Source organism: Arvicanthis niloticus, chromosome 28, assembly GCF_011762505.2.
Source record: "Arvicanthis niloticus isolate mArvNil1 chromosome 28, mArvNil1.pat.X, whole genome shotgun sequence".
Lineage (NCBI taxonomy): Eukaryota > Metazoa > Chordata > Mammalia > Rodentia > Muridae > Arvicanthis > Arvicanthis niloticus.
In genome coordinates this window covers 24,631,791-24,647,593 of record NC_133436.1, presented here as the reverse complement: position 1 = coordinate 24,647,593, position 15,803 = coordinate 24,631,791, and positions in this window count along the sequence as shown.

The window sequence follows — 15,803 nt, the reverse complement described above, 5'->3', positions numbered from 1 at the left end:
GTAATTTGGGATCTTTTTGACATTAACACCAGTATGGGATGATAACACTAATGCTGCACTAGTGGCACATATACCTTGGCAGTGAATGAAAAAAAAAAAAAAAACCAACTCTCCAACTGGACTTAAGATCTGCTCAACAAGAGGAAGATTGTAAGAGACACCTATCTAACTACTCAGTTCTAGTGAAGTTATGGTTATTGAAGAAGAACCTACCACCACTAATTTATTAAACCTAGCAAAATTTAATCTAGAGCAACACTATATAGAATTTATACTTATACCCACAGATAAGTTTAGTGTTTTTTTTTCTAATAAAGGAAACTTATCTTTGCAAGAGAAGAAGACCATTAGAGAAAACCACAAATAATCAAAATCAGATTCTTAAAGTCTAGTCCAGGGAATATATTTATAAGGAATTCCTGACTTCAAGAAACACTGTGGAAAAGTAGGCAGAAATACTATAAGAGCCATAGATTGATGGAGTTTGCTTTGAAGTGTTCTCTCCAGCAACATCAGAAACTATGTCCATAAGGTCTAAACAACATAACTGCCCAAATGGAAACTGAACAAAAACAGCACTAATAAACATGCTGAACTGGATTTTAAAAAAAAGTCCATGAGACCTCAGCCATATACAAAGAATTATAGGCTACTAAGGAAAGCTGAGAACAGGGGAGGTGGTCCTCTCTAGGAAACGGCACTGCATTAGTTTTCTGATGCCAAATAATCACCCATGAAATATACATATGGTTATCATTATACACATTGACATGTTCTATTTTTAATATACTCTTTATACACACATATACATGCATATGTATGTATATATAAATATGTATATACAATTATATATAATATATACACACACACACACATATATATATATATATATATACAATTGCACATATATCTATGCATTAACAATTACTTTTTTAAAAAAAGGTTATGCATTTAAAGGAGAATACACTGGGTTTGAAGAGAGAAAAAGGAAAGAAGAAATTTTGCAATTAAATTGTAATCTAAAAAAGTTTAAAATATTTCCTTTTCTTTTTCTGTTTTTCCCTAAATAGTTAATCATTTTTTCAAGTAGCATTTTTGAGAAGTTCAATACTTCATTTTAGCTACAGCAGTGTAGAAATGAGGATATGTATGTGTCAATTGACTAATGCATGGAAAAAGTGAAGCAATAATTATGGTTGTTGAAAAGAATAACCATATTTTGCTTGTCATTTCTTCTATTTAATTTTTCTTTAGGAAAATCTCATTTTGTGCATGAAACCAGAGCTGTAATTTCAATAGTATAGTATCATAATTCTATCCACCATAGAATTTACAATTTCTTCTCCCTTCCCTCACCTGCTAAGACAATCAGCGTGTTTCTTTCTAAGTCCTCATCAGCTGATTTAACACATTGAGTAAAATTTGACCCACATTAGGTAGCATTACACGAATTTGGGGCTTTTTTATGTGGTTTTTGCATAATTATTGTTCATTTCTGCAACTCATTGTCCTTTTCCTAGAATTTTCTACTAAATTTACAACCCATCTGTCTTTTTGTGTGAAACTTAAAAAAAAAATAAAGCTCCTTTAATAAATTTTACACTTACATGGAGATCCATATGTTGTACCACCAAAGCAGATTTTCTGTTGATATCTTAACTTGTTGTTTTCCTATTATACTACTCTATTTAAAAGAAAAAACCCACACAATATTCAAATCAGTTTGCATAGTAATCCCAACATGCCTCATTTGATATAAATTACAGGGAACAAGAAAAGATGTCTGAAGAATTAAGATTAAACCTTTCATTCCCAGCATGGTAAAGATGTAGTAATTTTCATTATTAAAAATAAAAAAAAAATATTTAAAGACAATATCCTTAGACCAAATGGAATGATGTAAGGTAGAGAAAGACAGAGATAGATATAGAGATAGAGATAGAGGGGCTAAACTAGAGAGGTTTACCCTTACTCATATAGCTGGGGATTTTTTAAGAGAGGTATCCATGAGCTGTATGCTCAAAATGCCAGGCTGAAGATTTGGACAGGATCTTTACCAGTCCTACATCTGACAGAGGGCTAATATACAAATTTTACAAAGAACTCAAGAACACAGAAAACAAGAACCCAAAATAACATAATTTTAAAATGTGACACAGAGCTTTAAAAAAAAAAAACTCTAAACAGAGGAATCTTGAATGGCTGAGAAGGGTGTAAAGAAATATTCAAAGTCCTTAGTCATCAGGAAAATCAAAATCAAAACAATTCTGAGGTTCCATCTTATGCTCATCAGAATGGTTAAAATCAAAAACTCAAGAGAGCACATGCTTGCAAACATAGGGAAACACTCCTTCATTGCTTGTGAGAGTGTAAACATGAAAAACCACTTTGTAAATCAATTTGGTAGTTTCTCAGAAAACTGGGAATAGGTCTTCCTTTTGACCCAGCTATACCACTCCTGGGTGTATACCCAAAAGATGTTCCAAATTTTCACAAAGACACTTGCTCAACTTTGTTCATAGCAGCTTTATTCGTAAAACCCAGAAACTAGAAACAACCTAGATGTACCTCAACTGCAGAATGGATAACAAAATATGGTGCATCTACACAATGACATACTATACAGCTATTAAAAGCAAAGATACCATGAATTTTGCAGGCAAACGGATGGAATTTGAGACTATCATCCTGAGTAAGATAACCCAGTCCCAAAAGGACATGCATGGTATATACTCACTTATAAGTGGATGTTAGCCAGAAAATACACAATACCTATGTTATCCCCCATATACACAAAGAAGCTAAACCAGAAGGAAGGCATAAGTGAGGATGCATGAACCTCACTTAGAAATGGGAATAAAATAGTTATCAGAGGAAGATGAAGGGAGGGTACAGATAGGGAGAGTAAATGGAGATGGAAATGGGACGGGGTACAGGATCAGATGTGGAGAGGGACAGAGGGTTAGCCCTGAGAATCAATGGAAATCTGCAACTAATAGTCATAGATAGGTATATAGAAGCATTTTCAGAAAAAGAGCTACCTGAGATAAGGAAGGCACCCAGGAATCAATGGATGTAACCTTAGCTGTGTCTCACAACATTGAGAATATAGAACCTAAAGAAGCCACCTCCTATAGCCAGACATAAACACCAGTGTTACAAAAGATATATCACAACCCACCCATAAAACTTTCAACCCAAAATTTATACTATCTACAGGAAATGAAGGCAAGAGAGATGGAGCAGAGATTAAGAGAATGTCCAACCAATAATTGGTCCAAATTGAGACCCATCCCATAGGCAATCACCAATCTATGACACTACTAATGATACTGTTATGCTTTCAGACAGGAGCCTAGAATGGCTCTTCTCTGAGAGGCTCCACCTAGCAGGTGATCAGACAGATAGAGATACCCATAGCCAAAGAGTTAACATTGCTTGAGAACTCTTATGAAAGAATAGGAGGAAGGATTGTGGTCCCAAGAAGATAAGAAATCCACAGGAAAACCAGCAGAGTCAACTAACCTGGACACTTGGGCTCTCAGAGACTCAACCATCAATCAATAAAAGCACAGTCTGGACCTAGGCCTCTCCGCACATATGTAATGGATATACTGCTTGTTCTTCATGTGGGTCTTGAACAACTGGATGGGGACTGTCCCAAAAGCTTTTGCCTGTATATGAGATATTTTCTTGTAGCTGGGCTGCTTTGACTGGCTTCAGTGGAAGAGGAAGCACCCGCCCTCATAGAGACTTGGAGTGAGGGATAAGGGATTATACAAGAAACTCCAACTAACTCATAGCAGAGTGGCATGTGGGTTAAGGGAAGAATTGTGGGAAGGGTAACCAGGAAAGAGGAAGTGAGTTTGTTTAAAAATGAGTAAGTTAAAAAAATAAAGAGAAATAAATTTAATGAAACAAAATGTATAGTGACCCAGGCCTATTTATGTCTATAGATCCCAAACACTTGTCAGACTTTATCTGAGAAGCAGATATCTGGTTCATTATATTACACAGAGAGATCTGGGGTTTTTAACATAGAGAGACTTACATTCCAAGTTACTCTGTCCTTATGTAAGGTCATCAGTATATAGCTTTGACTCTATCCAGAATTCTTATCCAGTGCATTGGAAAAGATAAAACAGATTTAGAGGCAGCCAAAACTGTATTTGCAAACTAAAGCACTGATCAACATGTGATTGAAAATATTGCAGATGGCCAGAAAGAGGAAAGATGAGTATCCCGAATGCTTCATTTAAAATATTCAATAACTTTAAAAAATCATTTTGATGGCACTCCATGGAGCCACCTTTGCCTTACATCTCTACCATTTTTTTTTATTATTTTTTATGTTTCACAAATTGTATTTTTAATGCTTCTCACTAAACTGGTATTTCCAAACATAACAAACTGTTAGTATTTTGAGTCTCATGAGGAGAAATAACTAACAATGATGGCATTACAAAAGTTTTATGTAAGCCTACTACTACTACTGTTGTGTGTGTGTGCATTTGATTAGAGTTATCCAATATCCAATAAAAGGGCAACAATACTCATAATAGATACCATTGGCTTACAAGTAGAAAGCCCATTGACAGAAATGGGTTACCTTTCAGTAGTTTGACAGTAAAAGTTCTGTAGACTCCAAAAACATCAAATGCCATTGCAAAGAAAGGCAAAAGACTTAGAGACAGACCTGCTCCTACAGTTAAGACTAAAACACCAAACTACCAGCCACAAAATATAATCAGATGACATGCTGCAGACCCACCCAGACCTGGTGCTTGCTGCTTCAGTATTTGTGAGCCCATATGAGCCCTGCTTATTTGATTCAGTGGACCATGTACTCCTGCTGTCCTCTGTCCGCTCTGATTCCTACATTTCCTTCCTTGTTTCATGGATTCCCTGAATTCCATGGGGAGAGTATCAATGGAGCCTCCAAGTTTAGACTCTTTCACCTAATAATGTTTGGCTTTGGGACTTTGCACCTTTTTCATGTGCTGCCAGGTGAAGCCTCTATGATGAAGACTGGACCAGTCTATGAGCATGGTACAATATTACTAGAAATCATTTCATTGAATTATTTTTGGCAGCAATTATTTTGAATAAAATAATTGAATAAAAAGAATTATTTTGGTTCTTCCATATGTCTCTGGGCCATTCAGTCACATAGGACTCAGAGTAGCTGAATCTGTTGATTTCTTACTATGAGGAACATTTTAAGCTGTAATCAACTGCTCATGATCACTCTACAAGTGTGAACTAAGCATCTACACATGTCAAGTATATTTGCAAATTTTTGGCAAGTGGTAGTAAGTAAAATAGCTTTACACTTCCAGCAATTTTGAAGACTAAACTCTCTTATACTGCTGACAGATATGAACTCCAAGACTCACACTATCATTGCTTAGTGCAACAAAGCTAGAATAAAAGAAAAGAGGTAGAGTAGTGATTGAGGCAGGCCATTGGTAGCTTTGTAGACATACCACTTTATAAAATGTTATAGCTTGTTTGAAAGGACTTTAAAAAATATTTTAACCTGTTGTCATATGAACACAGAATATAAAACATTGTCACTTAGTGTATGGATTAAATAAAAGACAAATACTGAATAAACTCAATTACATCAGCATCTTGGAGGTAACAATTTCTAATATCAGCATCACCTGAACAATGATGAATGTGTACAAGAAAAACCTCAATTATCCTGAAACAAATTCTTTTCAATAGAAAAGCAGCATGTAGTGAATCACAAACAATACTGGCACCTATATACTTGTGAATCTTAATTTCATTAGCACTTCACTTGAAAAAGAGCACACTTTCACAATGCACTTAGCATTAAAATTATTCTTTTCTTTGTTGTGCAATAAACTGTTTTTTTTTTCAGTTAATATCATAGATTCCATACCAGTATGGCTACATTTCATTATCATCAAATGATGTGGGTACCTGATGGCAAATGAAGTGTAGCTTTACTCAGCACTTGCTTTATTCGCTGGTTTCTTGTATATATTTGCACATTCTCTTTCACAGTAACCTAATTTGACAATACATTTACCATTATTCATATTGGAATAATAGGTTTAGGCATGTTGAATTTAGTAATGCAAACATGACAGCCATAGTCTATTACTTCTATGATAGCAATATAGCTCAAATAAGGGGATTTGTAAATAATAGATATACTTCATATCACAAAGCTCTGGGGTTTGGACATCTAAGAGCAGGAGACTGGTAGATATCTGTCTGCTGATGGCTTGCTCATACTCTCATTTTAAGCTGGCTGCTTTTTCTTACATGATGGAAGGTGAAAGGGAACAAGGAATAAAGTCAGCCTTCAAAACTTTTCAATGTTACTATTTCTGTCAAAGTGTTCTTCAGCCTCTTGGCTTAATATTCCTAAACTCTCACTTTCTTAACATTTTTACATTGGCTATTGAATTTCCATGCCAAAGTTTTGAGCAACGAACTACTATTATTCTTGATAAGCATCCCAAAGAATTGAATTTAATTACTTCAATTCCTTCTTCTTTGCCTCCTTCACTAACTCCATTGCTTGCTCTTCTTTTGGACTTAGGTCTTGTGGTGGTTTGAGAAGATCCAAGCCCCACAGACTCCTGTGTTTGAATGGCCCATAGAAAGTAGCACTGTTAGGAGGAGTGGCCTTGTAGAAATAGGTGTAGCCTTGTTGGAGGAAGTGTGTCACTGTGGGGGTGGGCTTTGAGGTTACCTATGCTCAAGCTATGCATGGTGTGCAACATGGTCTCCTTCAGCTGCCTGCAGATCAAAATGTAGAACTATCAGCTCCTTCTTTAGTTTCATGTCAGCCTGCATACTTCTATAGCTCTCATCATGACAATAATGGACTAAACTGAAACTGTAAGCTAGCCCCAGTTAAATGTTTTCCTTTATAAGAGCTTCTGTGGTCCTGGTGTTTCTACACATCTACAAAAACCCTAACTAAGATAAGTCTATTCTCTTTCCTTAGAATGTGGTAGCTACATAACCATGGTATTGTATATTATGGATACTTTGAGATAAATTTAAGCATATTGGGATTCATTTATTAACATCAATGAATCATGGGAAGAATACATGTTTTATAATGTGACACTTTTGAGGCTAATGTTGAAACAGTTGTTTTTCAGTTAATAGTATTTTTTGTTCATAACAGCAATAAATGTTAGACACATTGTAGATGCTTATATTAACACAGACACATACAGACACACACATCCACACATGCACACACACTCATATGTGCATACAAAAGTGGACAGTGCTAACACGGGAGCACCAATAAGCGTGAGTATACTAGACACAACGGTCAAAATATACACCATACAGTTCTTAGTATTTAAATATCCATGGTTTCCAGTAACACCATACTAGTATTAATCCTGACAATAAACATTTTACCTTAGTATGATAATTTGGCCTTTGTCATCTCCATTGTTTTACATTAATGAAAATGAACAATATATTTCTATAGATTTTGTTATTCACCTTCTTAAATAGCCCAAGCTGGCCTTGGAATCCTTATGATTTAGTCCTCCTAGTCTTGGAAATATGGGTTTGTGCTCCTATGTATAGATTTCTAGAGATTTATATTTACTTGATCTTTAACAATGTTCCTAAAATGGGTAAATTATTTAGGTCAATGACCTGTTAAGGTAAGAGTCTATGCAGGGAAGTTATATATTAAAAACCAATGTTCATATTGGTGAATAGCAATCTTGTTGATATATTATAACTGGATATTAGTATCGAAATAAAATAAGTTTTAATATGCTGAGACATATAGCATACTCTGTGGAAGTTTTTATGCTATTTAATAAAAATAACAAATAATACAGCACAAAATCTAAAAGGAAGACATATGCCATCTTTGAAGTTATGATTTCAATATCCCCACTTCTATGATATTTTTTTCTTTGAATGACCAAAAAATGCTGAACTAGAGAATTACCCAAAACTTCTGTTCATTAGACTATGGTGATTTAATATAATCTAGATTTACATTTATGTTACCATAAGAAAGATATAAAAATAAACAAACATGACTTTCCTCTGAAAGACCCAACAAGGAGCTGAGTCAGATGCACCCAACCAGTAAACAGAAGCTGCTGATCCCAGTGGTTCAACTAGGGGAAAGTCAGAAGAAGCTGAGGAAGAGGGTGACCCAGGAGAAGGACCAGTAGTCTCAATTAGCCTGGACCCCCGAGATCTCTCAGACACTGGACAACCAACTAGGCAGCATACACCAGCTGACGTGAGGCCCCCAACACATATAGAGCAAAAGACTGCTGTGTCTGGGTTTAGTCAGAGAAGATGCACCTAACCCTCAAGAGACTGGAGGCCCCAGGGAGTTTAGAGATGTGGTGGGGTGGAGGTGGGGGGTGGGGATATCTTCGTGGAGACACGGGTACAGGGAGGAGGTATGGTATGTGAAAAAGTTGGAGGGTGGACCAGGAGAAGAATAAAATCTGGAGTTTAAAATAAGTAAATGAATAAATAAACAAACAAACAAAATTAGGAAATTACAAAACAATCTTCATATTAACTATAAAAAACTAATAAGCACTGCGTGAAAAGAAACAAAGGGTAAAATTTCAACATGTGTGCAGTTTTCATAGTTCGAGAATGCAAGTCAGGCCATGGCATCTCTTCAGATAAACAGAAAGAATTGGGAAGTCCAGAGAGAACTTAGAAGTGCCTTACCTTAACACTGAATTAGGAGCTGAACTGCCAGCATAAACTATGCCACTACTTTTGACTCTGCAGCATACACACACACACACACACACACACACGGAAAAATTCCCAGGACCCACATATATTTATCTTAAACTTTAATATGGATTGATAAACAAAAAAAATAATCACTGCTAAATAAGGAGTACTACACCTTGAAATGCTGGAGTAAAAATTGTCCAAAATTAAACAAAATAAAAGCACAATAAAATATTACAAAAGAGGCAGTGAACTGTGAGGCAACATCAAATGTCTAATATGATCATAACTGAAGTTCACTTGGAAGAGAAATAATAAATATTTGAAGAAGTAATAAACAGGAATGTTCCAGATTTAATTAAAATTACAAAATGGCATTCCAAAGAACAAATCTACTATAATAAAAGATGAGGACTAATAGACAAAATGTCATGTATACTCAAAAGAATTTCTTAATGCTAATCAACACCAACAAAGAATCTTCAGAAAAACAAAGAACTGATGCACAAAGATGCAGGGGTCAAGATTACAGCTGATCCTCATCAAAGAAAACACATGTTTGATGGCAGCCATCCAATATCTATCATGCTCAATAAGAAAACAACATGTCGTCCTAGAAGGCTTCACTCAAGGATTTTATCATTTAGCAATGCTATCTTTTAAAATGAAAGTAAAATAGTAAACTCTAATCAATGAGAAAAACAGCAGGAGAAATTGGGGTTCATAAATATCGAGGAAAAGCACGAGAGTTGGTAAATCTAATGACAAAATTATGAACTTTCTCCCTTGATTCCAATGATTTATAAATATTTAGACACTTAAAAATTTTAAATGAAATCCAGCATGATGTATAATAAATATACACAAGTGAAAATATTGAATAAAGATGCTTTTACTTCTAAACCCACCTCTTTTATTTAACTAATTCATCTTTTATTAATTTATTTATTCATTTTACATCCTAATATCAGCTCCCCAACTCCTCACAGTACCTCCTCACACAGATCCTCCCACCAGTCCCCTTCTTTTCTCCTTTAAAAAAGAGAATTTCTCCCTTGGTATCACACATACCAACATACATACACACACACAAAGACACACACACACACACACACACACACACACACACACACACACACACACACACCAGTCACTGCAGGACTAATTGTATCCTCTCTCACTGAGGCCAGATTAGGTAGCTCAGGAAAACACGATATAGAGGTAGGCAACAAATTCAGGGGCAGTCCCCTACTCCAGTTGTTTGGGGACTCTCATGAAGACCAAGTTTAACTTGTGCTACATATGTGCAGTCCATGCTTACTCTTTGGTTGGTAGTTTAGTCTCTTGGAGACCCCAAGGGTTTAAGTTAATTGACTCTGTTGGTCTTTTTTGTGGACTCCCTATTTTCTTCAATTCCCTCAGTTCTTCTTCAATTCTTCTGTATGTCTCTCCAAGCTCCATCTAACTTTTGGATGTGGGTCACTGTATCTGTTTCCATTGGCTAATGGGTAGAGCCTCTCAGAGGACAGTCATGCTAGGCATAACAGAGTATAATTAATACTGTCAGGAAGTGGTTCTTGCCCATGGGATGGGTCTCAATCTTGATCAGTCATTGGTTGGTCATTCACTCAGTCTCTGTTCTTTTTCCATGCACATCTTGTAGACAGTACATATCTGGTGTATAAGATTTTTGTGGGTGAGTTGAGGTCCTGATACCACTTCTGGGAGTCCTGCCTAGCTACAGAGAAGTGGCTACTTCAAGATCCATATCCTTCAATACTAGGAGTCTCAGCTAGAGTATTTATTGTAGCATCCTGGGGCCTCCATGTCCCAAGTCCCAGGTCTCTGGCATGTCCTAGAGATGTCCCCACCTCTGATTTATGTTTCATTTTCCTGATCTCTTTACATCTGATACCCTGACTCATTCCCCTCCAAACTCCCACTTAGTACCCTCCTTTTGTCCACCTTCAATATCAATTTTATTTCTCCTAAAAAGGAATCAACCATCCTCCCCTGAACCCTCCATGATATTTGGCTTCTTTGGTTTTGTGGATTACATTATGGTAATCCTATACTTTATAGCTAACATCCACCAAATGTGGGTAAATAGCATGCATATATTTTGGGATATTGGTTACTTCACCAGGATGATATTTTCAAGTTCCATGCATTTGCTTGCAAAATTCATTATATTCTTTCTTTTCAATAGTTGAGTAGTATTCCACTGTGTAAATAAACCACATTTTGTTTAACTATTCTTCAGTTGAAAGACATCTAGATTGTTTCCAGTTTCTGCTTATTAAGAATAAAGCTGCTATGAACATTGTTAAATGTTCTTGTGGAATGGTGGAGCATCTTTTGTGTATATGCCCAGGAGTGCTATAGACTGGTTATTGAGGCAGAAACTAAACAGAGAAATAATGAAACTAACAGAGGTTATGAATCAAATGGACTTAACTAATGTCTATAGAATATTTTACCTTAACAAAAAAAGAATAATTTCTTCTCAGCACATCATGAACCTTCTCCAAACTGATCACATACTAGGTCACAAAGCAAAACTCAGCAGACATAAGAATATTGAAATAACTCGTTGTCGTCATAAAGAAATTGGAGAGATCTAGTATTACCAACTAAATGGCACACCTAGATGCTCTAAAACAAAAAGAAGCTAATACAACCAAAAGAAATACATGTCAGAACATAATCAAAATCAGGCTGAAACAAATAAATTAGAAACAAAGAGCAATACAAAATGTCAACAAAACCAAGAGCTGGTTCTTTGAGAAAAAAATCAACAAAATAGATAAACCTTTAGCCAAACTAACTACAAGGCACAAAAACAATATCTGAATTAACAAAACCAAAAATGAAAAGAGACATAACTGAGAAAATCCAAAAATCCATTAGGGCTCACTGCGAAAACACTTGAAAATCTTAACAAAATAGTAGATTTTCTAGACAGATACCAATTACCAAGTTAAAACAAGATCAGGTAAACTATCTATATAGTCTTATAACCCCTAAAGAAATAGAAGCAGTCATTAAAAGTCTCCCAACATACATACATACATACATACATACATACATACATAGCCCAGGGCCAGATGGTTTTAGTACAGAATTTGACCAGACCTTTAAAGAAGAGCTAATACCAATAGCGTTCAACTTATCTCACAAAACAGAAACAGAAGAAACTTTGACAAACTCTTTCTATAAGGCCATATCACTCTGATATCTAAACTACAGAAAGATTAAAAAAGAGAATTTCAGAACAATTTTCTTTACAAACATTGGTGCAAAAAAAATACTGAATAAAATATTTGCTAACCAAATCTAAGAACACATCAAAGATATCATCCCCCATGATTAAGTAGGCTTCATTCCAGGGATGCAGGGGTGGTTCAATATAAACTAAAATCCATCAGATTAATGTACCATATAAAGAAACTGAAAGAAAACAGCCACATGATCATCTCAGTAGATGCTGAAAAAGTCTTTGAGAAAATCCAACATCCCTTCATGTTAAAAGTCTTAGAGTGATCAAGGATACAAGGCACATACCTCAACACAATAAAGGCAATATACAGCAAGCCAATAGCCAGCATCAAATTAAATGGAGAGAAACTGAAAGCAATTCCACTAAATTCAGGGACAAGTCAAGTGTGTCCACTCTGTCTCTGTTTCTTAAACCGACATCAAAACAATATATTATGTTTTAGTACATATTATAAAGTGCCAAAGAATGATACAAAAGCTTAGAAGAAAGATGGGTATGGGATTTAATAATGACCATGATTAAATAAAGATCAATACTAAGCACACTCGCGTAACTATTAGTAAATCTCAATAGAGTTCTGGATTCTGGAGGTCAGAAACAAGATAGAACCATTTACTATTCAAAAAGAGATACAACCCAGCATGCACAGATTAATCAGATCAGAAAAGATTTTCATTATGTTAAATTGAAACCCAACAATACAAAACTACACTCTGTCTTGATTCTACTTAAACAAAGATTTTTTTAAAAATACTGTCTAAAAACCCTGAGCTTAAAAATCAACACAATTAACAAGGATGTCAGTAACTTTGAAACCCTGTTTTCTTTCTTCCTCATTATTACATGTATATCTCTCAATGTAATGAATTCTAAGACTTTAAGAGAGCTGTGCATACAAGCAACATGATTTTAAACACAGAGCAGTGTTCCAGAGTTTTGAAACAGTGTAAATTGATGCAAGGATCTCAGATTGGAAATGTTTTCCCAACACCCTAAAACCAAGACCTTTCTGTCCTGATTGAAAAAAAACATTTGGATAGTGTTCAAAACCAATTCACCCATCATCACTTGAACAAACAGTTAATGATGAAGATAGCAGAGATGGTGAAAATACAGATAGGAAAGTAAGATCAAAGCCCCAATGTGAAGCAAGATATGGTGTCTTTCTTATTCTCCTCTGCAGTCTCTTGTTAGAGTCTCTACTGGTAGTACTGAGTATGGAGAAGAGGTTTATAAAGGGACCCATATCATTTGCAAATTCCTAAACACAATTATACTATGTAGAATTCAACCAACTTCAAAGCAGTATAGTATGATTTGTTATATAAAGCAGTAGGTGCTACTTTAAGTTATTTGGTTATAACTTAATAACTATTATGTGTCTTATTACACTTTCAATTTTTTATATTTGAGGGCTTATTTCTACCTATGCATCTTCATCAATAGTATACAAGAAACAAAGATTGAGCTATTAAGGTTAAAAGCCCTAGTCAATTAACTATACTATATTTATTCTTCCAATGAAAAACTGGATTATACAGTTTAAAATACACCCACTCTGTTGATGCTCAAAATAAGGTGTCCATTAACATAGTTCAAGCTGGCTTAACTTCTTTTTATAATTGAGAATGTCTGTGAACTCTTGATATTCCTTTTGTCATTTACCAAAGGTGAGATTATAGATATGAGTCAGAATATATTTATCACACAGTGCAGAACATAAGCCAAAGCATTCTGCATGTTAAGAAATCTATATCTATATTCTTTTGCATAATGAAAATGTAATATACACTTAAAATTGTATTTTATTTAGCTCCAAAATGTAAAATTATGACACTTGAAGAAAAATAGCTAGAACTGAAAATGTACTGTGAGAGGTTATACAGACCCTAAACCACAAACATAAGTTTTCTCTTTTACGTGGATCCTAGCTGTAATCTTTGGTACTATCATGCTTAACTTCAAGTGTTACTAATGTCCAGAAAAACTGAGAAGAGCCATTGATGGAAGACAAAATGGCAGGAAGTAGTAAGATACTAGGACACATTAGACATAAAAGTTGAAGGAACATTGGTGGTGCAAACCTCTTAGCAAGAAAAAAAGAGAGGCAGGGATGAGAGGAATGGCATCAAAAATATGTTAAACTAAACTACAGGTTATGTAAATGTATGAAAGTCTACACTTTTTTGAGTAGTAAAAATGGAAGAGCCAAGAAACAGAGAAAGAAGCAGAGAAATAAGAAACAGAGAAAGGCTATAAAATACTATTTTCTGGCTAAGGTACAGCCAAGGAAATCTTGCCTGAATTCGACCTTAATAAGACAGGAGTTCTGGGTAGTCAATCAGCTGTAGAGAAGGAGCCCATGGAACCCTAACACTGCCTGATACTAGCTACTGATGGAATTTGACTCCATAACCATTATTTCTATGTGTTTATACACTAAGGAGCCCATCAAGCTCTACTGGTTAGTTCTGTATTCCTGGTCACACAAAGCGTCTTGGATAAACTTTCTTAAACAGAAAACAGTTTAAAATAGGTGAACATTAGAAAGTCACTTGTCGAAAGGAGGCAATTAGACACACACACACACACACACACATGAACCCAAAACATTATATATACATATACATACACATAATCATGCACATACACACACACGTGTGTGTGTGTGTGTGTGTGTGTGTGTGTATGTGTCAAAGAACAAATTTAATTGATAAACAAACAGGCTATTTTTAAAAAGAGGATTTTAGTGGAAATACTGTATATAAGTGTCAAATGCTACCCCCAGAATCTATGGACTATTAAATAAAAATCCCAATGGCAAGTGTGGGATACCTCCTTAAATCTTACTGTTTAAGAAGACTACAGAGGCCTCCAATAAATTTTAATACAACTTATTTTGATTCTCTGCCACAATCTAATAGTAAGACACTTTGACTGGAGATACTACATGCTTCAGTCAGTAAAAATAAATCAAGCTAAAATTTTTATTGTGTTTAACAGTGGTTAAACAGAAACCCATGACTGGCCAAATTTCAGAGAACAAGTGATGGTGGAGTTCAAAGTTCCAAAAGGAATGTCTACAGGATCCCTCCAAGTCATAGAAAGACTATAGCAGATGTTCTGAAAAGAATCTAAGAGCCAGAGGATGGACAGATATTCACAAAAGGATATATTCTGGTTGTGTCATACCTGTGGCACTGATGAACTCACACTAGCAGTAGTTTTCCACACAAAATATAAAATTTGTCCATAAGATTTAATTATGGATCATAAAGGACCTTCATCCCACCTTGTGGGATTATTGAAGTCAATGGGTGAGAGGGGGCATCTCTTTCTCCCATGGGAAAGCCACTCATATATTTTATTAATTCATTTATTCACTCATTCCTTAATTTGTTCATTTTCATTTATTCATATTTCCGTGTGTGTGTGTGTGTGTGTGTGTGTGTGTGTGTGTGATCACATGAACACTCAAGGTTCATAGCAGCAACATTTTTCATCACTTTTCTACCTTATTTTCTTTTTAATTAAAGTTTGTCAAATCCAAGCTTTGCTGATTCAGCTATACTTGCTTGACAGCTCACTACAGGTATTTTCAGGTATTACATATATTCCTTCTTTGTCTAGAACTACAGGCTGACAGCCTCAAACAGCATTCACACTGGTTATAAAGATTCAATGAACCTGTATGGTCTTAAGCACTGAGACATCTCCAGGCACCAAGATTGACTTTTATGGATGATTTTATTTTTATTTATGTCACAACTAACATGTTTTTGTTCTG